Raw genomic sequence first — 24,248 nt, 5'->3', positions numbered from 1 at the left:
CAGGATATGAAGCAGGCTCCAGGCTCTGAGCTGTCGGCACAGAGCCCGATGTGGGGCTCGAACTCACAAACTGTGATATCATGACCTGAGCCAAAGTCGGACGCTTAACCGACTGAGCCACCCAGGCTCCCCTTTTTACCTGATTCTTGTGGATCTTAAGCTGAGCATTTTCTTTCTGCACAGGCTGTTCTTCAGACTTCGATTTCACTTTGCTGGTATGAACTTCATTAAGGGAGAAGTGAACCTAAGCAAAACTTTCTCTCTAGTGACTTACGTCCCAAGAAGAAAATCACCCAGTAGATAACATATAAATCTAATGTTCTAAGACAAAGATAAGTTCTTCTTCAAAGCAAAAGTGAACAATGGAAATCCTGCAGGAAATAGAGGGAATTTACTTCTGAAACTTCTGAAGTGTTTACTAAAATAGCACCTTTGAAGCTCTTTGTAGATTTTTCCTTTCCCTGATTTGCAAGTAGGATAGAAACAAAATGTGTACTAGGCTTTCCAAACAAACACTGGACACTGTGTCACAAAGAAGCATTGTCGATAGAACATACCCCACAGCCAGTCCCTGTATCATGTAAAACATTCGATCCAGTTTGGGCCAAAGAGAAAAGCCAGACACATAAAGAAATGAAGGATGAAGAGAACAGTGGAAGGTGTAAATGTTTCAGAACAACCGTCTTGGTTTTGAGACAGTGGAACTGTAACTGGATGACAAAGAAAAAACGAAGAAAGTGTAAAATCTTTCAAGCCAAACAGCTCCAATCTCTTCTTTATGGAAGAGAAATATTGTCACCAGATTCACTTTCAAAATTCTCTGCTCTGCATTAAGAGGAACAGAACTGTTCAAGATGGTGAGAAACCTCTAGTGCTCTCTCCCAGCAGGACTGAATCATATAAAAGTTAAGCCAGGGTTATGAAAACAAATTCTGCCTAACTCCTAAATAAAAGAGGTACTATGGTGTTACTGCTTGAAACGGCAGTGAATGGCATGCAAGGTTGAGGGGCTTAATTTACCCAATGACCAAAAGGGCTCAAACATCAAAATATGGTAACTCAGGAAGCCCCGATTCTTGACATTCTGATTTCTCTCAGATTGCAACAAAGCCTGCACACTTGGAATGATGTCATTAAAAAATTCATTAGTGTGCTCAAGTGTCTCATTGTTATTCTTCAACAAAACATATAGTCATCAGGAATACTTATTACTTTTACTTCCATTTTTAAAGGACAAAGAAGGGATTTTAACATCTTTTTTAAATTTATTTTTCAAGAGAGACAGAGTGAGCCAGCAGGGGAAGGGCAGATAGAGACAGAGGGAAAGAATCCCTACCATAAGCACATAGCCTGATGAAGAGCTCAAACTCACGAACCATGAGATCATGACCTGAGCTGAAACCAAGAGTTGGATGTTTAACCAACTGAGCCACCCAGGTGCCCCAGGACAAAGAAGGGATTTTTGTCTTACATCTATGTGCTTCATAAGAGGGAAGCTTATTTTGCCACATGGTTTCTTGAGCACATTTCTTTGCTCCATTGATCCACACAAATATGTAATAAAGGATTCAGAATTCAAAAATATTAATTATGATGACATAAAAACCTATCTCTGGTGGGTAAGCCACTACAAAAATAAAGAATGTGGTATTTTACATATGTGATGGTTGCTTTGAATTTAGCCTGGTATAGAATGGAATGAAATGGGACATGATGATGAAAGAGGAGATGGCAAAATCAGTGAACCAGAAGTGAACACAATTCCAGGTGAAATCATGAAAATGAAAAAAAGGGGGGGGATGGTTATACCTTCTGTTCACAAATGGATATTTTCTCTGCACGTTTTGCATTTTTCTTCATGTAGTACTTAATCTTCTCAGAAATTTGATCTAAATTAACCAAAAAGGTAAAACAGAAATCTCTTAAGACTAGTACCAAAACCAGTAAAATCAAATCACCCATTGTGTCAACAGCAAAGGCACAAGATCTGGCACTGTGGTCACATATAACATTTTGGCATTACTATGGTCCCTGAAGAAAGCAAGTTTTAGTTAGTGGCATTTTATTTTATTTTATTTTTTCTCTCATTCTCTCCTTCTTCCTCTCTCTCTCCTCTCTCTCCTCTTTCTTTTTCTTTTAGAGAGAACACATGAGTGGGTGAAGGGTAGGGAGAGAGAGAGAATCTTAACCATATTTGAGGCTCAACGCAGAGTCCGAGGCAGGGCTCGATCCCATGACCCCGAGATCACTTCCTGAGCCAAAATCGAAAGTCAGATACCCAACCGGCTGAGCCACCCAAGTGTCCCCTAATATCCCATCATTAAGCAACATCCTTCTTAGAATATATGAACAGCTCAAATTGCTCTGACATCACCAGACGAGAAATGGAGAAAAATCAAGTATCCTACATACTTATATTCTGTCCTTCATGATCAAATAAAAAAATCAGTGCAATTACTTTAAAAACAAAAGTCAAACAGAAAAAATAACCCACCTAATTTCTTCAAGGTTTCCCCCCACTTTCACCCACCCTTTAAAAATAATAAAAGGGGCACCTGGGTGACTCAGCCAGTTGAGATCCAACTTCAGCACAGGCCATCATCTTACTGCTCATGAGTTCGAGCCCCATATCGGGCTTACTGCTGTCAACACAGAGCCTGGTTCGGATCTCCTGTCCTCCTCTCCCTCTGTCCCCTCCTCACTTGCACTCCCACTCTCTCTCAAAAATAAATAAATCTTTTAAATAGATACATAGATAGATAGATAGATAGATAACAATAACAACGACAATAACAAGAGAGGCGGGTGCTGGGAGCCTAATCAGTTGATTTTGGCTCAGGTCACGATCTGACAGTTGGTGAGATTGAGCCCCATGTGAAGGTCTATGCTGAAAGTGTCGAGGCTTCTTGGGATTCTCTCTCTCCCTCTCTCTCTGCCCCTCCACCACTCGTGCACACATTCTCTCTCCATCTCAAAATAAGTAAATAAACATTTAAACAAGTACTGAGAGACAAATTATTCTAAATGTCACTTGTTTGGCACTCAGAGGCCTCCAATCTCTTTCTGCTGCTCCACAGGGTCCCGTCCATGAGAACCAGGGAGGGATGCTCAGGTGGATATGGTCTTGGAATCAAACACACTTGGGTAAAATCTCAGCTTTACTACTTAGTGGCTAGGACCCTGGATAACTCTTCACCTCCCCAAGTCACAAGATGGTGAAAGCCCAACATGCATCACTGGTAAACACCATGCAGGAAACACTCACCTTACACGTGGATAGCACATGGACAGCACCTAGAACAGGGCCCAGTACTCCAGAATCTTCTGATAGGCATTGAATTCTATTGTTTGGTCCCAGACTGCAAACTTACCTTTGTACAATGTGAGAGCTCTGCTGCCCTGAGGTCACCCTTCTCTATGTGAGCAGTGCTGTATTCCCCACAGCAACACCAGCATTTGAGGACCCACTATCTGTAGGTTACTTAATCAGGACAGTCCGTGAAGCTCATGCACAATCCATTAGCCCCATTTTGCATCTTGTTCACTTCCACTTACTCTCCACTGGCATGAGAGTGTCCCTCCACCCAGGACTCATAACACGTGTTTTAAACCTCTCTAGTGACACACTTGGCCTGGCAATATCTAACTTCTTCTCTAAGTCTTGAGCTTCTTGACAGGCTCAGATAATGCCTTAATCTGTACATTTCCCCCAGCAGGCAGGTCATGCCAAAATACTCCTGCCACTGGATTCTTAAAAATTTCTTACCAGAGTTAAACTCATCTGCTTCTCTCTCTCTAATTGTCTGATTTTTTTCCTCTACTTGGTCACCTGTCTCAGTTGGTGGCAACTCAATCTGTGTTGTCACTTAGGATGCAAACAAGGAGGCTAAGGGGCTAACTAGTTAAGGAGCTAACTAGACCTGATAAGTCAATGTCTTTACTTCTAGTTGAATTAGAAACCACATTGAACAGCTGTATTAAGAGTACAGGTCACTGGGTGGCTCAGTCAGTTGAGCATTCGACTCTTGATTTTGGCTCAGGTCATGATCTCATGGTTTGTGAGATCGGGCCCTGTGTCGGGTTTTGAATCTTTTAAAAAGAGATTTAAAAAGACAAGATTACAAGGAAAATAGAAGCCTGAAATCTTACCTTCATATACTCAACTCTTTACCTAGAAGAGGGATAAAGAAAATTAAATTTGATGTAGAAACTGTATTTTTTATAACAGTATAGTTCGTGACAAAAAGTCAAAATCATAATCCAATGTGGTATTATAATAAAGGTGTGGTTCAGCAAAATAAATTATTTTTCTAAGTGGTGCAATGTAGTATAGTTAATATACAGTGTTATATTCGATTTGGGTGCACATATCAGGATTCAACAATGTTGTACATTACTCAGGGTTCATCATGGTAAGTGTACTCTTTAATCACCATCACCTATTTCTCCCATCCCCCCACCCACTCCCCTCTGGTAACCATCACTTTGTTCTCTAAATTTAGGAATCTGTTTCTTGATTCATCTCTTTTTTCCCCCTTTGCTCATTTGTTTTGTTTCTTAAATTCCACATATGAGTGAAATTATATGGTATTTATCCTTCACTTAGCATTATATCCTCTATATCAATCCATGTTGTTGCACATGGCAAGATTTCACTCCTTTTTATGGCTGAATAATAATTGTGTGTGTATGTGTGTGTGTGTGTGTGTGTGTGTGTGTGTGTGTATGTACGTATGTATGTATGTATGTATATATCACCTCTTTTTTATCCATTCATCTATGGATGGATACTTGGGCTGCTTCCACAATTTGGCTACTGTAATTAATGGTGGAGTAAACATAGGGGTGCATATATCCTTTAGAATTAGTTTTTTTTTCTTTTGTATTTTTTGGGTAAATACCCACTAGGGCAATTACTGCATCATAAATTAGTTCTATTTTCAATTATCTGAGGAAATTCCATATTGTTTTTCAAAATGGCTGCAGCGATTTGCATTCCCAGCAAAAGTGCATGAGGGTTCCTTTTTCTCCACATCCTCGCCAACACTAATTTTTTTCTTGTCTTATTGATTTCAACTGTTCTGACAGGTGTAAGGTGATATCACGTGGTAGCTTTGATTTGCATTTCCCTGATCATGAATGATGCTGAGCATCTTTTCATGTGTCTGTCGGCCATCTGAATGTCTTCTTCACAGAAATGTCTGTTTGTGACTTTGGCCCATTTGTAAATTGTATTATTTGTTTTCTGGCTGTTGAGTTGTATAATTTCTTCGTACATTTTGGGTACTAACCCTTTATCAGCTATGTTATTTCCAAATATATTCTCCCATTTACTAAGTTGCCTTTCAGTTTTGTTGATTGTTTCCATCGCTGAGCAGGAGCAATTTATTTTGATGTAGCCCCAATAGTTTAATTTTGTTTTTATTTCCTCTGCCTCAGGAGACACTCTAGAACAATGTAGCCATGGCCTAGCATAATAAAAACTTAGAAGTAGAATAAGCTATAGAAAGAATTTCCTTTCTACTTGGTGATATTTCAACCACAATTTCTAAGGAAGAGAATTAAGGTAGATATGTTATTTTTCACCAAACGCTCTGTTTCCATTCTATTAAAGAGATACCAAACTACTAATCTTCAATAATGGAAATGGAAGACTTATTTTAAATTAATAACCAATGCACCATTTACTACCAATTATTTTTTGTCAAGTCCAATAGCCATAATAAAGCCCAGAACCACAAATTGTTTCAGAGTTTCAGAGAAAACAAAAGTAAAGATAAAATCTTTGGACTAAAAGATGCCTCTGACCCAGCAGACACACCCAGCTTATGCAGTTGGCTATTTCCTGAACTGACAAACAACTCTATCAAATCAGGTCCTATGATTTTTGCCACATCACCAACAATAAAGGTTTTCAAATCAGAAAGGAAGTGGGAGATGGCTAAAAAAAACACACACACAAGCAACAACAGAAATGACAACAAACGTTTCCACAAAGTGCAAACAGTGCTTCTTTGACCAGAGTCATTCCCTGAAGACATTATAAAATTAGAGCAGGTACTTGAGACGTCACAGAGAGATGTGAACAAAGTGAATGAAATCTTAGGAAGTATGCTCTCAGATCACAAATGACTCAAACTAGACATCAAGAACAAAAAGTTCTTAGTTGGGGAATGACAAAAAAATGAGATTAAATAACAAGCTTCTCAAAAAGACATGGATTAAAGGGGAGTTGGGTGGGGGGATGGGTGAAAGAGGTGAAGTAGATCAAGAGTATACGTGTGATGAGCCCTGAGAAATGCATGAAATCACTGAATCATATGGAACACCTGAAACTGATATTACACTGTATGTTAATTACAGTTGAATTTTAAAAAAAGTCCATATAGGTCAAAGAAGACATTTCTACAGAAATTTTAACGTATTTCTATCTAAATCATAATGAAAATTGAACATATTAGCGGGAAATTTGAAATACTGAGTGCATATCAAAGGTCCAGTGACTATAAAATTTTCTGCTTCCTTATGATGGCAAGTCTATCTATAAGGTACTTTAGTATACTCACAGCGAAAACAGTTCTCCAGAGGTAAATTAGACAAGCACAAGTTCCCATGGAGGCAGTAATAATGTTATGTTTCCACAGAATTTCAAACACATCAGAGCCAAGAGGGAAATGGTCAGGCAAAATATGGACAGGCTGAAATAATATTGGAGAGGAATATGATGAGGAATCTTAAAGATGTTTACAATATATCTGTCACAAAGAATCATCTTTATAAACCCTCTGCCAGCCTCCAGAAGGTTATAAGCACACCTCTCAAATGTCTCCTCATGGAAGAGCAAGAGGACAGATAGCTTACAAAGGAGCAGGAACAAACTTGTGGATGTGAAGACTGTGTTTGCTATCTTACTGTGGTGATGGTTTCATTGCTGCTTACATATGTCAAATATCAACAAACTATGTTCTTTAAAAAGGTGTTGGTTTTATATAAATTATATGACACTGAAGCTGTAGGAAAGATGTAATAGGCAACACTTAGAAATTTTATTTTGCTGACAAACACATTGCAACTGTGTTTTAAATAGTAAGAATTTATAAGCCAATGTAAAATAGAAAAATTAAGAAAATGCAAATTTATAGTAGATAAGAAGTCAATAACTTCTATTGTACATTTGTAAAGTACCTGGATAAAATCCTTTGGAATATCTCCAAACATGCCCCAAATTCATGGAAGAATGGAAGAAAGTAAAAACACAAAATGTACTAGAGATACAAATGAGATTGTTCTAGAAAAAGATGTTTACAGATACGGATATATCTGAGAGAGATGGGCAACTGCTGTTATAATAATACGGGATTATTATTCCAAAAAAATAAATTACACATTATGGTTCATTTTTTGGTGTTTTCTTTCAATGTTCATTTTGATTCTGAATCACAGCTCAAAATGTCAGATTTCTGAGGTACATAAAGATTTGCATAATCAGGTGATATCTAGTATATTTTGATAACATCTGTGGGATTTTAAGTTACCTGAACACACATCTCCAAATAGACAATGAAAGGAATTCCTGTTTCTATTTCATGGTATTGTCCAAATCAATGAATAGCAACCCTGAAAATTAATTTCTAAAAGAATACAAAATTCCTGGATATGGTCACCAAAACAACAGAACACATATCATTCTACAAAAACTGGACCTAGAAGTATTTTAGGAGCAAAACACAATGCAATTCACACTAATTTACACACCAAGCTTAATTTTGTGCAAATGAACCTGTCTAGAAAGTAGCCTCTGAAACCTGTAACATTTTCATCTTCAGCTCTCAGAGAGGAGGTCAAAAAAATGTGTAATGGTGGGAAATAGACACTGTCTTTGACTAGCCACTGTTTGAAAGAAAGCAGTAGCTGTCAGCACAATGGTTGGTCATGGGTCTCAAGTGCACCAAAGACAGAGGCCATCTTGTCATGAAGGTAAAACATCTTCAGCTATGGGCACTCTTGGTGCATCTGGCAGCTGTCTGGCTGCTGATATTGGTAGTTGACGCTGAACTAGATTAGGTCCAATGGGGCCAATAACACTAGGTTCTCACAGTCAATGGCCATGAGTAGGTGGAGGTGGGAAATGCAAGACAAGTTAGTTGTTGGAAGAATTCAGAGATGAGGTAGGGAGAGAGAGCTGAACCAATCTGTGAGGCAGCCTAGGTACAGGGGGAAATTCTCATCAAGATGATCAAGAATTTTCCTCCTTCATAGTCTCAAAAGAAATAGAATTGATTCTATTTATATGGGAGGCCTTTGTGTGGAATGATTCTGCCTCAGTGCAAGGGTTATTCCTGACTCCTGGCACTTTCCAGATCCCGCGCTAAGGATCTGGTACATGCCAACATAAGAAATCTACTTATCTCTATGGTGTTCCCTGTCTGTATGTCTGTCTGTCTGCCTCTCTCACTGTCCTAGGGGTACAAGTTTTGCTTTTCAATAATAGAGTGAAATAGTCACACTGGGAACCAGGTATTTCATTATATTTGGACAATCCTAAGGACATTCAGAACCCTTCTTGCTTTGAGTAAATCAACACTCTGCACATACTGAGCTAAAGAAAGGACAACAATTCATTCACTTCCTAATCATGTCATTTCTAGTGATTTTCCTATTGTAAATGTCCAAGAAGGATACAGCTACTGAGTTTCTGTTGGGCTTATGAGGCTCCCATCAACACAGTTGGACACTGAGTCCCTGGGGGCAGCCTCCAAGACCAGAGGCAACGGGATGCCTTGGAAGTTGCTAAAAGTCAACAAACCAGGAAGCACAGAGCCCAAAGACATTTCACTTTTTAACACTCTAGTGCCAACACCAATGCTCCAGTTCCCACTGTTCCCAGGGCTACCAAACTTCACAAATATGAACAGTGTGATGAGTGGAAAAGGAACTACATATAAGATGGACCTAAGCTTACAAAGCTTGAAGCAGCATCTTAACAGGGCTTCCAGGAGCCAGTCTAATACCCAGAGTTCTTATTAAATAAGAGTTCTTGACATTTTTAAAAACAACTTTAATGAAATAATTCACACATCATAGAAACACCTATTTAAGTCAGTCAGCTCAATAGCTTTTAGTATCTTCACAAATACTTCCTTCTTGACACTATAAACCTACTATGTTTGGGTTTACATCCTGTCAACACTGCTCTTTTTGGACCAAGCAGCACAGACAGGACCCAGAATATGATGTGGACAGCTGTGGCCACAACCACTTCAGGCTGGTGGAGAAACCTGCCCTGTGGTCCTCAGTCCTCAGGAAGAAATGAAGTTCTTCTGAAGTTCCCATCAAAAGCCCCATGGAAAAGCTGTTGTTTAACCACAGTGTGAAAGAACCCAGTAGGAAGGAAGAATCCACCAATGTCCCATGTTTACTCACATTTGTGTTTGGGTAATCGGGACACCCAAGCACAAGGAGCCGGAAAAACAGCCTCTGCACCTTCCTGTCCTGGTCCTTTAAGGGGACTCTAGGGTTCCAGGCAGGAGGTGGAGACAGGGATGGGGTATAGGTGGGCAAGGGAGAAGTGGGGAGGGGTGGTAATTGGAGATGGGGGAGGAGTATAAAAAAGGGGTGGGGTTAGGGAAGGGTGTGTCAGGAGAAGAAGGGGGTCAGGGACAGTATCAGGATCAGATCAAGCACAAGAGGGGAGGGAGGAGGGTTCAGACAGGTTAGTAGGCCAGCAGGTCAGTAAATCACTAGGTGAGCAAGACACAAACAGCAAGTTACGTGGACTCTCAGGAGCAGGTGGAGCAGAGGAAGATCCTTCTTCTTCCAAGCCCTCACCTGTCTGGGTGTTGCCTTAGCAACTTGGAACCTTTATATTCTCTCTGGACCAATCAGCTGCCTTCACCCCTGGTAGAGCAATATGGACACCCCATGTGACCTCATTTTTGAAAAGCCGCTTCTCGCCTGGTGCACCACCAGGTGCCATCCCAATGACAGTTCCTCCCTGGAAACTTGGCCAACCTTTTGGTTTCTGGGCCTCTGAACCCAGCTCCCTGTCACCTCTTCTGAGTGTTCTCTCCTTCCTTTCTGAACTCCTATCTCCCATGGGCAATAGCTGAACAACAGAGAAAGCAAAGGAGGACACAACTGCAAGAACAATCAAATACACAAGCAGACAGGAAGGTTTAACCCTCTCTCAGTAAGTCAAAGCAGATAGAACATCCATAAGATAGAGATCTTGATAGCAAACCATCTGAATCCTACAGCTATATCCATATATATGTCCACATGTACATAACACTGTAGAGGACACATTCACTTTAGGCACAGAGGATACAGTTACAAAAATTCACCTTATTTATTATGGCCATAAGGGAAATTTCAAAGGAATGAAATGATTTTAGAGGAAGGAAATCACACAAAGCATGTTTTGGTAATAGAATGTGCTAGAAATCACTAATATAGAGATAACAAGAAATTCTCATACGTTTAGAAATTGAGAAGTTCCTCTAGAAGTAGAATATGAGTCAAGAAATCCCAAAGAAAAAGAACTGTATTTGAACTGAATGATAGGAGCATGATAAAATTGTAATAAAAAAATGTCTCCTGGACTGGAATATCCTGGAATATTGGTGTGAGAAGACTGGTCCCCAAATCATCTCTAATTGACCTAGACATTTTAACACAACCAGTGGTAGATCTGTCACTTACCTGTGTGACCCTCCTACCTATTGGCATGGGCTGTACATTATGAACCTTATGGGGGTGGCGGGGGGTGGGAGGAAGGCAGGAAATCCAGCTGACTCACAGGGATCTCCTGCGATCTCCAGGAATGAGAGCATTTTAAGAGAAATAGTTCATCAGCTTCTCTCCTGGGGACCCGGGACAACACCCAGACTGTTGGCAGCACCAGGCATGCTGGGAAGGGAGGGCCAAGCAGGTGGGCAGAGGCCAGGGGCCAGGGACCCAGGTGACTAGACAAACCTACTGTGATCATCTCTCCCGGGCTCTGTCCTGAGCTGAGCTTCCTAAATAGTTTCTCTACATGATTGACTCAATGATTCCCCAACTGAAAATCACTGCTCTAAATCCCTCACTTTTATTTTTATGTAAATTTATTATAACAGGAAACACTCTGGCACTGTTAAAATAGCAAAGCAAGGGCTCCAACTTAAATACAAAGAAACCATACAAAACAAGCAAAACCAAAACAAAACAGGAGTGAAAAACCAATAGTGTTACATTCCCTTTAGATCCTGCTGCCTGCCCAAAGAGCCCCAGTATTGGGCTGTCCTGGTTATACAAGGAGAGACCAGCTACAGAAGGGGTGGAGTCCGGCTGGCACAAAAGTGAATGGGATAGAGGCCCTGACTATAAGGGGGCCTAGGGAATTCCATGATGGTTGGCCAGGGTCACCCTGATTATAACTGGAGCAGGGACCAGGGAAAGAAGAGGCAGTGAACAGAGTTTGGGGGGGCCTTGAACAAGTGAGATCATTCATGGAGGTGAGGAAGGGTCTCCAAAGCCAATGTCAGCCTCCCATCTGGGAGCCCTTCGTGGACCGTGGGGGCAGGGCCAGGAGCCTAGAGTTTGAGATCCAGTGTGCTGCTTACCACCTGTGTGACACTGGGCTGGTTTCCTTCGGTAAACTGGGAGTGTCCATGCCTATGTCCAGAACTGTGCTGAGGACAAGAGGAAGCTACGTGCTGAGCACTGGTGGATATCAGCGTCATCACCTCCCTGAGGCTTGTGTCTTCCCAGTCTGGTGCCTTAAAAGTTGCACAGCTGTTAAAGGCAACAAAGGTGAAAACCACAGTTCCCTCCAGTTTCAGGCCTGTGCCAAGCCTTTGCCTTTACAGACATCACCTCTCGGGACCCAGCAGCAGTACTGTGGGACCCAAGGAATTTAACAAAAATCCCCTACCCCTGGACAAGCAGAGCAAGACTAACTCCATTTTGGGCTATACCCACCATCTCATGTATAACCCCCACATGACCTACTTATTGCTTAAGACACTCCCCCACCCTAGTCAAACCGCTGAGCACACCCTTACTGGAAACTGGCTCATTTAGGAATGCAGAACCCCTAACCGCCAAAGAACGTAAACCTCGCCTTTTGCTCGCCAAACTTGTGCGCCAATTCTGACCAGAGTGATAGGCTAGTTCAAACAGTTACTATAGGGTAAGTTGTAATTCAATTGGCCACCTGCGTGTGGACTGACATGAATGTGCAACTTTCTGTGTGTGTTACAATCTCATTGGCCACTGGCCCCTATAAAACTGCTACACCTCTTAACCTAGGGGTCCAAGTCCCTGCTCCGCTGTGTTGGGTATACTTGGGCCCTAAGCTCGAGCTTTCAAATAAACCCTCGTGCGTTTGCATCGGTATCGGCTCCTTGGTGGTCTCTCAGATTCGAAATCGGGGGCATTACGGTACCATCCCTAACCCCTTGTGCAGATGGGGAACCAGGCTCAGAGCCCTCAAGGGGAGGGCTGGACCCAGGCTGAGAAAAGGCTCACTGCTGACTTGGGTCTGGGAAGGGATGTTGGGAGAGTGGGAAGCTGGGGCCTGGAGACTCCAGAAGGAGCAGGGGCCACAAAGATGCTTGGCCCCATAGCCCAGCTTTGCTTCAGGTCAGCCTGTACCGAAGCTGAGGCCAAACCAGGCAGCAACGTCACAGGCCGGCTTCTGCACCTCAGGTCATTCATCTCTGTGGTGATGATAATGCTGTCATATACTAGTCCTGATGATGCCATCAGTGCTTTATTGTTGCGGGAGAGGGCACAGCCCACTTTGACTGGAGAGACTCAACTGTCTCCCTCACTTGACCTGGCCCCATGCAACACCCCAACTCTAAGTGGACCCTGTCTCTACCCTGTGCCCCTGTCCCTGTGGCCACCCTACCCTGGCCAGTCTCTGGAATCCAGGCCTGGGCACAACCCTCCGTAAGTCACTGACATGGGGCACATGCCCAGCACAGGGTTGGAAACAGGAAAACACCCCCTTCCATGACAACTTAGATGGGACAGGTCATACCAGGGTCTGTGCACCCCTTCTTCTTGTAGTGGCCTCCACTAGAGTGCCAGAGCTGTCCTGGAGTGTGTGTGTGTGTGTGTGTGTGTGTGTGTGTGTGTGTGTGTAATATTCATCATGTACCTGAGTCGGAGTTCTGTGTCTGTGGGTATATTGATTGTGGACATGAATTTCCAGTTATTTGGTTGTTTTCATGTTTTCTGATTAGGTTTGGGGGTGACAGTGGGGTTCGTGGGGAAAGAATTCTTGAAGTCGTCTTTGGTGCAAAAAGGTGATTTCATTAAAGCACGGGGACAGGACCAGTGGCCCTGGCTGAAGAGCTGCCCAGGCACCATGAGGAGAGAATAGTTATATACTGTGGAGCTGGCGGGGAGGTCAAGTCCAGGTAGTTTCCAATGAGACTTTCATATGCTAAAGAAGACTTCCAGGATACTGGAGGCCTAGCTATTGTCAAACTAGGGTTGTTTGCCCTCTCGCAAAGCATTAGCATTAAGACGGAGGGAGTTCCTGGAGAAATGTTTCACTCTGCTGGCCTCAAGTATCTGTCAATGGGCTGCAGGTTATAAGGAAATTTAGTTCTATCTGCCATTTCCTTCTGCCTTAGTTTCCTATGGCATCACTATGGAGGGATGATGCTGGGGCTCTAGGAAACCAAGTCCACAGGTTTCTGGAGATTACTACTGCCTTTGCCTTTTTCTCGTGATTTACTAAGATATTTGTAAATAGATAGAGACAAGCCCTGCGGGAGTATGATCTCTATCAGGTAACCATTTGTTTTTTCTCCTTTTGCTTTGTTCTTGGGCAGCCAGGAGTGCCCAAGGGATATCACACATATCCCACCTGGGGGTGGGGACAGGGGTTTGAGGCCTGGCAGCTTGCCTTATGCTCCCTCAACATTTTCTTCTTGTGTTTATCTGTATGCATGTGTTATCTGTGTCTGTGTCTCTGAATGAGCATATATCTGCTGTGCAAATCTCTGTGTCTGTGACTGTATGTATTATCTGTGTCTCTCGGGTACGTGTGTCCCTGTGGGAGTATCTGTGTGTATCTGTGTTTCGTGTCTGTGCGTGTAATGGTTGTATGTGTGAATTTGCTGTCACTTTGGGTGTTTCTGATCACAACTGTGTGTGTATGGTTTCTGTGTGTGCCCAGTGTGTGTAGGGTTTCCTTCATGGGAGTGTTGCACATGTCCCTGAATGTATGTATCCCTGAGTGTATGTATCTGTGTGTGTGTGTGTGTGTGTGTGTGTGTGAGAGAGAGAGAGAGAGAGAGAGAGAGAGAGAGAGAGAGATCTCGCTCACTCTCCCTCTTTCCTCTCTTCCTCTGCTGTGTAGGTCTGTGTGTGAGCCTGTCCATGAGCCCCATACCTGAGTCCCCAGAGAAGGCTGTGGGTGGTTCCATGCCTGTGTGTCTCTGTGTTTGAGGTGTCTGTTTCTTCCTCTGCACATGTGTGTCTGTGCAGCTCAGAAGTAAGCAGCTGCAGAGGGGGCCCTTCAAGGGTGACTCCTGGGGTGGGTGAGCAAGAGACAATATGTGCTTTCCCCACCCTCAGGCTCAGCTCCCTCTGCCCGTTTTTCTCTCATCCTCTGGTGCCCCCCCCCCTGCCCACCCCTGGCCCTTGTGGTGCCTTCTCAGTCCCCAAGGATGGACAGAGTGAAGGATCACCTCAGGATCACAGGCCAGCAGCTGGGAGAGCTGCAGATGGCAGGAGGAGGTGATAAAGTGTGGTGGGGTGGGGGCTCTGGGCCCCTGGTGAGGCTGAGAATACTATTCCTGGACCCTGGGAAGGGTGGGTGAATGGAGGCCCCAAGGGAGGGCTGGTGAAACAGAGCTCCCGGGACCCACGGAAGGAAGGCAGGATTAGGCATCCCGGGAAAGAGCTGGAGGAGTCCTACAGGACTCATGAGTCCCCAAGGGGCAGATCCCTCACTCACCTGTGCTGGCACAGGCTGGGGCCGGGAAGCAGCAGCAGCATTCAGAGGCAGCAGAGGCAGCAGATCCATGGGATGGTGGATGGAGCAGTGAGCCATGGTCTTACAAGCAAGTGGCGTCACCATGCTGGGCTGCCCTCGGCCCCTTCTCCCTTCCCCAGACACCTCACTAGCTCTGGCCCTGGCATCACCTCCAGCAGGGCATGGGCAAGCCAGGCAGAGACGGACACCTGAGGCCACAGGAGTGTCCCCCTGACCTCTGTGTCCTAGTTGTTGAACGGGCATAAGGAGTCACCCAGGGCCCCTGGAACCAGGAGGGAGAATCTAGCCCTGGAAACTTCTCTTATGGGACTTGGAGAGAATTATGCAGGGACAGCATTTAGTGCCAGTTCATTCACAGGATAAAACCACAACACAGGGTCACCTTGGCTGCTGATGTCAGTGTTCTCTTACCCAGGCCACATTTGAGCACTTACCCAGGGATTTGGAGGAAGGATAGGAACTGATATTAATTTAAAAGAACAAAAATGTTGGAATGTGGGCACTCTTGATGCAGTTACAGATCATTGACCAACACTCCCTCCTCATCCTCTCCATTGTGGGGAAACTGAGGCAGCCAGGGATTGTCCATGATCACACAGTGGTTTCTGAGTGTTTTGCTGATTACATCTGACCAAACTCCTTTTTCCAAAGTTCACTTCTCTTAGTCTTGCCAGTGATGATTTTGGGCAGCTCTGGGACAAATTCCACCTAGTTGAGGAAGAACCCATCCTTAGTCCTGCTAACATTTCCTACCAATATTCCACACGTCCCTCCTTTGCCCCTGCACAGTCCCCCAGACAGGCTGGTACCTTGTGGTAGAATCCCTAGGCTCCACCAAACATGCCACATTGTCCTCCTGGAAAGTTAGACACAGCCCTGTGATGTGCTCTGACTAGTGAAATGTGAGTGGGGGTTAATTGTGCCACCTCGAACACAATACTTGGGAACAACTGTGTCTGGTGACCTCTCTGTCCATCTCTTATGGCACCTGGGAGTTACCTGTGATGGGTGCTCTTTTATCCTGGTCTCAGGAGGACCATTGTGGACATGTGGCATGAGCAAGGAAGAGACTTCCCTTATTATAAGCCATTAAGACTTTGAGGCTATTTATTACCCACAATAACATCTAGTCCATACTAACTGGTATGCATCTTGCGTTCTCCTCTCTATGAGGCAGTACAGCCTAACACTCGAAGCATGATCTCTGTTGTTAGATACATGTAAGTCTGAGTTCCAGCTCCATCCTTTTATTTTTTTAATTTTTTTATTTTTTAAAATTTACATCCAAATTAGTTAGCATATAGTGAAGCAATGATTTCAGGAGTAGATTCCTTAATGCCCCTTACCCATTTAGCCCATTCCCCCCTCCACAACCCCTCCAGTAACCCTCAGTTTGTTCTCCAGATTTATGAGTCTCCTTGGTTTTGTCCCCCTTCCTGTTTTTATATTATTTTTGTTTCCCTTCCCTTATGTTCATCTGTTTTGTCCCTTAAAGTCCTCATATGAGTGAAGTCATAGGATTTTTGTCTTTCTCTGACTGATTTCACTTAGCATAATACCCCCCAGTTCCATCCACGTAGTTGCAAATGGCAAGATTTCATTCTTTTTGATTGCCGAGTAACACTCCATTGTATATATATACCACATCTTCCTTTTCCATTCATCCATCGATGGACATTTGGCTCCATACTTTGGCTCTTGTTGATAGTGGTGCTATAAACATGGGGGTGCATGTGTCCCTTTGAAACAGCACACCTGTATCCCATGGACAAATGCCTAGTAGTGCAATTGCTGGGTCATAGGGTAGTTCTATTTTTAGTTTTTTGAGGAACCTCCGTACTGTTTTCCAGAGTGGCTGCACCAGCTTGCATTCCCATCAACAATGCAAAAGAGATCCTCTTTGTCCGCATCCTCACCAACATCTGTTGTTGCCTGAGTTGTTAACGTTAGCCATTCTGACAGGTGTAAGGTAATATCTCATTGTGGTTTTGATTTGTATTTCCCTGATGATGAGTGATGTTGAGGATTTTTTAATGTGTTGGTTGGCCATCTGGATGTCTTCCTTGGAGAAGTGTCTATTCATGTCTTTTGCCCATTTCCTCACTGGATTATTTGTTTTTTGGTGTTGAGTTGGATAAGTTCTTTATAGATTTTGGATACTAACTCTTTATCTGATATGTCATTTGCAAATATCTTCTCCCATCCTGTCAGTTGTCTTTTAGTTTTGCTGATTGTTTCCTTTGCTGTGCAGAAGCTTTTTATTTTGATGAGGTCCCAGTAGTTCATTTTTGCTTTTGTTTCCCTTACCTCCAGAGACATGTTGAGTAAGAAGTTGCTGCAGCCAAGATCAAAGAGGTTTTTGCCTGCTTTCTCCTCAAGGATTTTGATGGCTTCCTGTCTTACACTTAAGTCTTTCATCCACGTTGAGTTTATTTTTGTGTATGGTGTGAGAAAGTGGTCCAGGTTCATTTTTCTGCATGTCGCTGTCCAGTTTTCTCAGCACCACTTGCTGAAAAGACGGTCTTTATTCCATTGGATATTCTTTCCTGCTTTGTCAAAGATTTGTTGGCCATACATTTGTGGGTCCATTTCTGGGTTCTCTATTCTGTTCCATTGAACTGAGTGTCTGTTCTTGTGCCAATACCATAACTGTCTTGATGAATACAGCTTTGTAGTATAGCTTGAAGTTGGGGATTGTGATGCCTCCTGCTTTGGTTTCTTTTTCAAGATCGCTTTGGCTATTTGAGGTCTTTTCTGGTTCCATACAAATTTTAGGATTATTTGTTCTAGCTCTGTGAAGAATGCTGGTGTTACTTTGATAGGGATTGCATTGAATATGTAGATTGCTTTGGGTAGTATCGACATTTTAACAGTATTTGTTCTTCCTATCCAGGAGCATGGAATCCTTTTCCATTTTTTTGTGTCTTCTTCAGTTTCTTTTATAAGCTTTCTATAGTTTTCAGTGTATAGATTTTTCACCTCTTTGGTTAGATTTATTCCTAGGTATTTTATGTTTTTTAGTGCAACTGTAAATGGGATCGATTCCTTGATTTCTCTGTTGCTTCATTCTTGGTGTATAGGAATGCAACCGATTTCTGTGCATTGATTTTATATCATGCGACTTTGCTGAATTCATGAATCCATTCTAGAAGTTTTGTGGTAGAATCTTTTGGGTTTTCCACATAGAGTATCATGTCATCTGTGAAGAGTGAAAGTTTGACCTCCTCCTGGCTGATTTGGATGCCTTTTATCTCTTTGTGCTGTCTGATTGCAGAGGCTAAGACTTCCAATACTATGTTGAATAACAGTGGCTAGAGTGGACATCCCTGTCTTGTTCCTGACCTCAGGGGGAAAGCTCTCAGTTTTTCCCCATTGAGGATGATATTAGCGTTGGGTCATTCATATATGGCTTTTATGATCTCGAGGTATGCTCCTTCTATCCCTACTTTCTTGAGGGTTTTTATCAAGAAAGATGCTGTATTTTGTCAAATGCTTTCTCTGCATCTATTGAGAGGATCATATGGTTCTTGTCCTTTCTTTTATTGATGTGATGAATCCCATTGTTTTGCGTATATTGAACCAGCCCTGCATCCCAGGTATAAAACCTGCTTGGTTTTGGTGAATAAGTTTTTTGATGTATTGTTGGATCTGGTTGGCTAATATCTTGTTGAGGATTTTTGCATCCATGTTCATCAGGGAAATTGGTCTATAGTTCTCCTTTTTAGTGTGGTCTCTGTCTGGTTTTGGAATCAAGGTAATGCTGGCTTCATAGAAAGAGTTTGGAAGTTTTCCTTCCATTTCTATTTTTTGGAACAGTTTTAAGAGAATAGGTGTTAACTCTTCCTTAAATGTTTGGTAGAATTCGCGTGGAAAGCCATCTGGCCCTGGACTCTTGTTTTTGGCAGATTTTTGATTACTAATTCAATTTCCTTACTGGTTACGGGTCTGTCCAAATTTTCTATTTCTTCCTGTTTCAGTTTTGGTAGTGTATACGTTTTTAGGAATTTGTCCGTTTCTTCCAGATTGTCCATTTTATTGGCATATAATTGCTCATAATATTCTCTTATTATTGTTTTTATTTCTGTTTTGTTGGTTGTGATCTCTCCTCTTTCATTCTTGATTTTATTTATTTGGGTCCTTTCCTTTTTCTTTTTGATCAAACTGGCCAGTGGTTTATCAATTTTGTTAATTCTTTCAAAGAACCAGCTTCTGGTTTCATTGATCTGTTCTACTGTTTTTTGTTTTTTTTTTTTTTTGTTTTTTTTTGCTTCCAATAGCATTAATTTCTGCTCTAATCTTTATTATTTCCTGTCTTCTGCTGGTTTTGGATTTTATTTGCTGTTCTTTTTTCCAGCTCCTTAAGGTATAAGGTTAGGTTGTGTATCTGAGAACTTTCTTCCTTCTTTCAGAAGACCTGGATTGCTATATACTTTCCTCTTATGACCACCTTTGCTGTGTCCCAGAGGTTTTGGGTTGTGGTGTTATCATTTTCATTGACTTCCATATACTTTTTAATTTCCTCTTTAACTGCTTGGTTAGCACATTCATTCTTTAGTAAGATGTTCTTCAGTCTCCAAGTATTTGTTGCCTTTACCATTTTTTCTTGTGGTTGATTTCAAGTTTCATAGTGTTGTGGTCTGAAAATATGCACTGTATTATCTTGATCTTTTTGTACTTACTTAGGGCTGATTTGTGTCTCGGTATGTGATCTATTCTGCAGAATGTTCCATGTGCACTGGAGATAATGTATTTTCTGCTGCTTTAGGATGAAATGTTCTGAATGTATCTGTTAAGTCCATCTGGTCCAGTGTGTCATTCAAAGCCATTGTTTCCCTGTTGATTTTTTGATTAGATGATCTGTCCATTGCTGTGAGTGGGGTGTTGACGTCTCCTACTATTATGGTATTACTATCAATGAGTTTCTTTATGTTTGTGATTGATTTAAATATTTGGGTGCTGCCACATTTGGTGCATAAATACTTACAACTGTTAGGTCTTCTTGGTGGATAGACCCCTTGATTATGATATAATGCCCTTCTGCATCTCTTGATACAGTCTTTATTTTAAAGTCTAGATTGTCTGATATAACTATGGCTTCTCCGGCTTTCTTTTGTTGACCATTAGCATGATAGATGGTTCTCCATCCCCTTATTTTCAATCTGAAGGTGTCTTTAGGTCTAAAGTGGGTCTCTTGTAAACAGCATATAGATGGATCTTGTTTTCTTATCCATTCTGTTACCCTATGTCTTTTTATTGGAGCATTGAGTCCATTGACATTTAGAGCGAATACTGAAAGATATGAATTTATTGCCATTATGATGCTTGTAGAGGTGGAGTTTCTGATGGTGTTCTCTGGTCCTTTCTAATCTTTTACTGCTTTTGGTACACACACACACACACACACACACACACACACATTTCCATCTTCTCTCCCCTCAGAAAGTCCCCCTTACAATTTCTTGCAGGGTTAGTTTAGTGGTCACAAACTCCTTTAATTTTTGTCTGGGAAACTTTTTATCTCTTCGTCTATTTTGAATGACAGCCTTGCTGGATAAAGAATTCTTGGCTGCATATTTTTCTGATTCAGCACACTGAATATATCCCACCACTCCTTTCTGGCCTGCCAAGTTTCTGTGGATAGGTCTGCTGCAAACCTGTCCTGCCTTCCCTTGTATGTTAAGGACTTTTTTCCCTTGCTGCTTTCATGATTCTCTCCTTTCCTGAGTATTTTGTGAATCTATGATATGCCTTGTTGATGGTAGGCTTTTGTTGAATCTAATTGGGGTCCTCTGTGCTTCCTAGATTTTGATGTCTGTGTCTTTCCCCAGGTTAGGCATGTTTTCCACCTTGATTTGCTCACATAACCCTTCTACCACTATTTCTCTCTCTTCCTCTTCTAGGACCCCTATGATTCTGGTGTTGTTCCTTTTTAATGAGTCACTGATTTCTCCAATTCTTAAATCGTGCTCTTTTGCCTTGATCTCCCTCTTTTTTTCTTCTTTGTTATTCTCTATAAGTTTGTCCTCTATGTCGCTGATTCTCTGTTCTGCCTCGTCCATCCTTGCCACCATGGCATCCATCCATGATTACAGCTCAGTTATAGCATTTTTAAATTCATTCTCATTATTTTTTACTTCTTTTATCTCTGCAGAATGGAATTCTAACCTATTTTGGACTCCAGCTAGTATTCTTATTATTGTGATTCTAAATTCTGGTTCAGACATCTTGCTTGTATCTTTGTTGGTCAAATCCCTGGCCGTCGTTTCTTCCTGCTCTTTCTTTTGGGGTGAATTCCTTCGTTTTGTCATTTTGAAGGGAGAAAAGGAATTAATGAGGTAGGAAAATTGAAATTAAAAAAATTAAAATAAAAAAGCATTAAAATTAGAAATTAAAAACTCACACACACACACAAAATTGAATAGATGATGCTAGATCCTAGGTGTGTTTTGGTCTGGGTGTTGAAAGTGGTTTGACAGGTTAGAGAAAAAAAGGGGGGAAGAAAAAAAAAAAGAAATCATTTGAGAATTTGAAAAAATGACTCCACTGAGGTCGACCAAAATGAGATGATGGGGGTAAAATAGAATTTGAAAAAATATACACAAAAGTAAAGAATATAGTAGAAAAAAATTTAAAGAAAAATATTTGTAATAAAAATTAAAAGTATGATTTTTTCATTTTCTGTATTTAAGAAAAAAGAAAAGCAATGAAAAAGAGAAAAAAGAACAAAAAATAAAGAAATCGTTTGAAAATTTGAAAAAAGTGAATACACTGTAGTAGACTAAAATAAAATGATGGAAGCAAAATAGAATTTGAAAAAAATTACATAAAAGCAAAAATATATAGTAATGAAAATTAAATAAGAATATTTTTAATGGAAATTGAAAGTAAAAATGAAGTTTTTCTCTTTCTGCATTCAAGAAAAAGAAAAGAAACAAAAAAGAGAAAAAAGAAAGGAAAAAAGGAAATTGTAAATTTGAAAAGGTGAGTACACTGAAGTAGACTAAAATAAAATGATGGAAGCAAAGTAGAATTTGAAAAAAATGACACAAAATAAAAAATATAGTAATAAAAATTAAAGAAAGATATTTTTAATAAAAATTGAAAATAAAAGTGAATTTTTTCTCTTTCTGTATTCAAGGAAAAGTGTAAAAGAGAAAAAAAAATGAAAGAAAATGGAATAGGTGGACCTAACAGATTGTAGTAGGACTGAAATTACTTTGTTAAAGTCAGTCTATGTAGCGCTTTATAGTCCCTAAACTAAGCCGATAGTGAAACTTGTGTTCTTGAAGGTCGAAGTTGGCCCAGTTGGGCTGGGCTCAGTGTAACAGCTCTGCTCTCCACTAGATGGCGCTGCTAGCCTACTGGGGTGGATTATTGTGGTGCACATCAGTGGGAGTGGTGAAAAATGGCGCCACCCAGCCACCCAGTCTGTTCTCCCAGATCAGCAATTGCACACCGGTCCTCCGTCTTCAGCTCTCATCCACTCCCTGCTTTTCCACTCTCCGTGACCAGGCCCCAGGCAGTACCTCTCTCCCAAGTTTTGTCTCAGATGTGGCTGTTTTCCCCGGCCCCTTACTTCTGAAGGACTGTGGCTTTGACCTGCTCTGCCCCTCTGCGGGAGGGTCTCACCGAGCAGTGGCCGAATCAGCAATGGCTGAATATCGGCTGCACCCAGTAACGCTTGCTGGACCCTGCTCTTGCTGGTGCCCCGAGACTGTGGCCAGGTGCCATCCCGTCCCCAAAAAAGATTGCGAGATAGTATAGCCTCAGCATTTCAGGGACCAAGGAAAATCGCAACACACATCTGGCACCAGGCTTCACCCTCAACAACCTTGGCCCAGCACCAGCGAATGTGGCTGCCTTCCGGGGTCTGCTGGGACCAGCAGTGGCACCGCTTTTCCCTGTGTGGCCCGAGAACCTCCCAGACCCCACTCTTTTCCTGGGGATTCTCCCCTTCCCACCAGAGCACCGCCAGGTATCGAGCTGCGTAATTGCAGCCTTTGCGCTCCCCTTGTTTCCAGTCTTAATGGAATTTAAACCCTCTCCTTTCTCTTTTCTCCCTTTTTAGTTTAGTCCCTGTGGCTGTTTCCAATTTCCCACTTTCTCTCCAGCTCCTTTTGGGGAGGGGTGCTTTCCCCATATTCTCCCCCTCTCCCCAGTCTCCATCCTCTCTCTGCCCGCAAAAGTGGTTCCCTACCTTTTGCCGCTTCTCGCTCCCCAAGTTCAGCTCTCCGTGCCGTGTACCTGCTGAATTCTGTGGTTCAGGTTGTGCAGATTGTTGTGTTAATCCTCCAATCAGTTTTCTAGGTATGTAGGATGGTTTAGTGTTGGTCTGGCTGTATTTCACGAACATGAGACACACCTCCATTGTTTTATTAACCCCAACTGCAGGCAATTTACTTGGGAGTCTCTGAGCCTCCATTTTCACTCCATAAAATGGATGGTTACACCATCTTAAGTTTGAAGGGAATTAAATGAAATTATAAAACTCGTAAATCTTTGAGTCCAGAGCCTGGCACCCATAGTGAATGCTCAATAAATGTTAGCTGAATCGCTTTAGGTCCTGATTGTAAACATTCAGAAAATGCAGCAATGTATGATTACAAAAGAAGGAAATGTTAAAATTTTGGCATATGTATCCTTTCAAACTGTGTTTCAATGGATAGGATATTATGTACATTCATTTACAGCCTGCTGTTTTTCTCTTAGTAAGATATTGTGATATTTTGATGTTTCAAACTAGAGATCTGCATCATCTTTTTAAATTATAAGAACATTAAATACCATGAATAATTTAATCATTTCTCAACAGCTAGACATTTCCATAGGTTGAACAGGGCACTGAAAACAAATGAAGCAGAATAAAAACTATCAGAATGTATTGTATGTTAGAATAAATATTAGTTCATTAGCTTTTATCTGTTATGTATCTATATGTGTATTGTGCTGCAATTTAGAGTGTATTTCTTAATACAAATAATGTTTTTAAAACATGTGGCAGTCGTCTACTGGAATTTATTTTTCAGTTTTTAAAGATTACAAATAACCTTCTTGGATATTTCTAGCACTTGTGTGATTTTTTTCTTTTAGGTTGACCTGCCAGCCATGGATTCCTTTTGGTTTTCTGACAAAAGATAAAGATTCCATCTGATTAAGTTGGTTCCCCAAACCACTAAGTTAAATGCTTTTTCTGTAGAGAAAAATGCTCAATCTGTTGGCTACATAAGCTTTTCCATGGCCATGCTAGGGG

The 24,248-nt window shown here is 41.7% G+C and overlaps 1 long non-coding RNA gene across 1 annotated transcript; it reads right to left on the bottom strand.

Annotated features, from left to right (window-relative positions):
- Positions 1 to 115: 115 nt before the first annotated feature.
- Positions 116 to 9,816, bottom strand: LOC111561969. The gene is made up of 4 exons (XR_002745042.2): positions 9,424 to 9,816; positions 6,567 to 6,698; positions 4,150 to 4,171; positions 116 to 1,889 (listed from the first exon to the last, which is right to left on the bottom strand). It is a non-coding gene; the product is annotated as an uncharacterized LOC111561969 (long non-coding RNA).
- Between the last annotated feature and the right edge of the window lie 14,432 nt (positions 9,817 to 24,248).

Source organism: Felis catus, chromosome C1, assembly GCF_018350175.1.
Source record: "Felis catus isolate Fca126 chromosome C1, F.catus_Fca126_mat1.0, whole genome shotgun sequence".
Taxonomy (NCBI): Eukaryota; Metazoa; Chordata; class Mammalia; order Carnivora; family Felidae; genus Felis; species Felis catus.
This window is presented reverse-complemented; position numbering and strand designations above follow the sequence as displayed.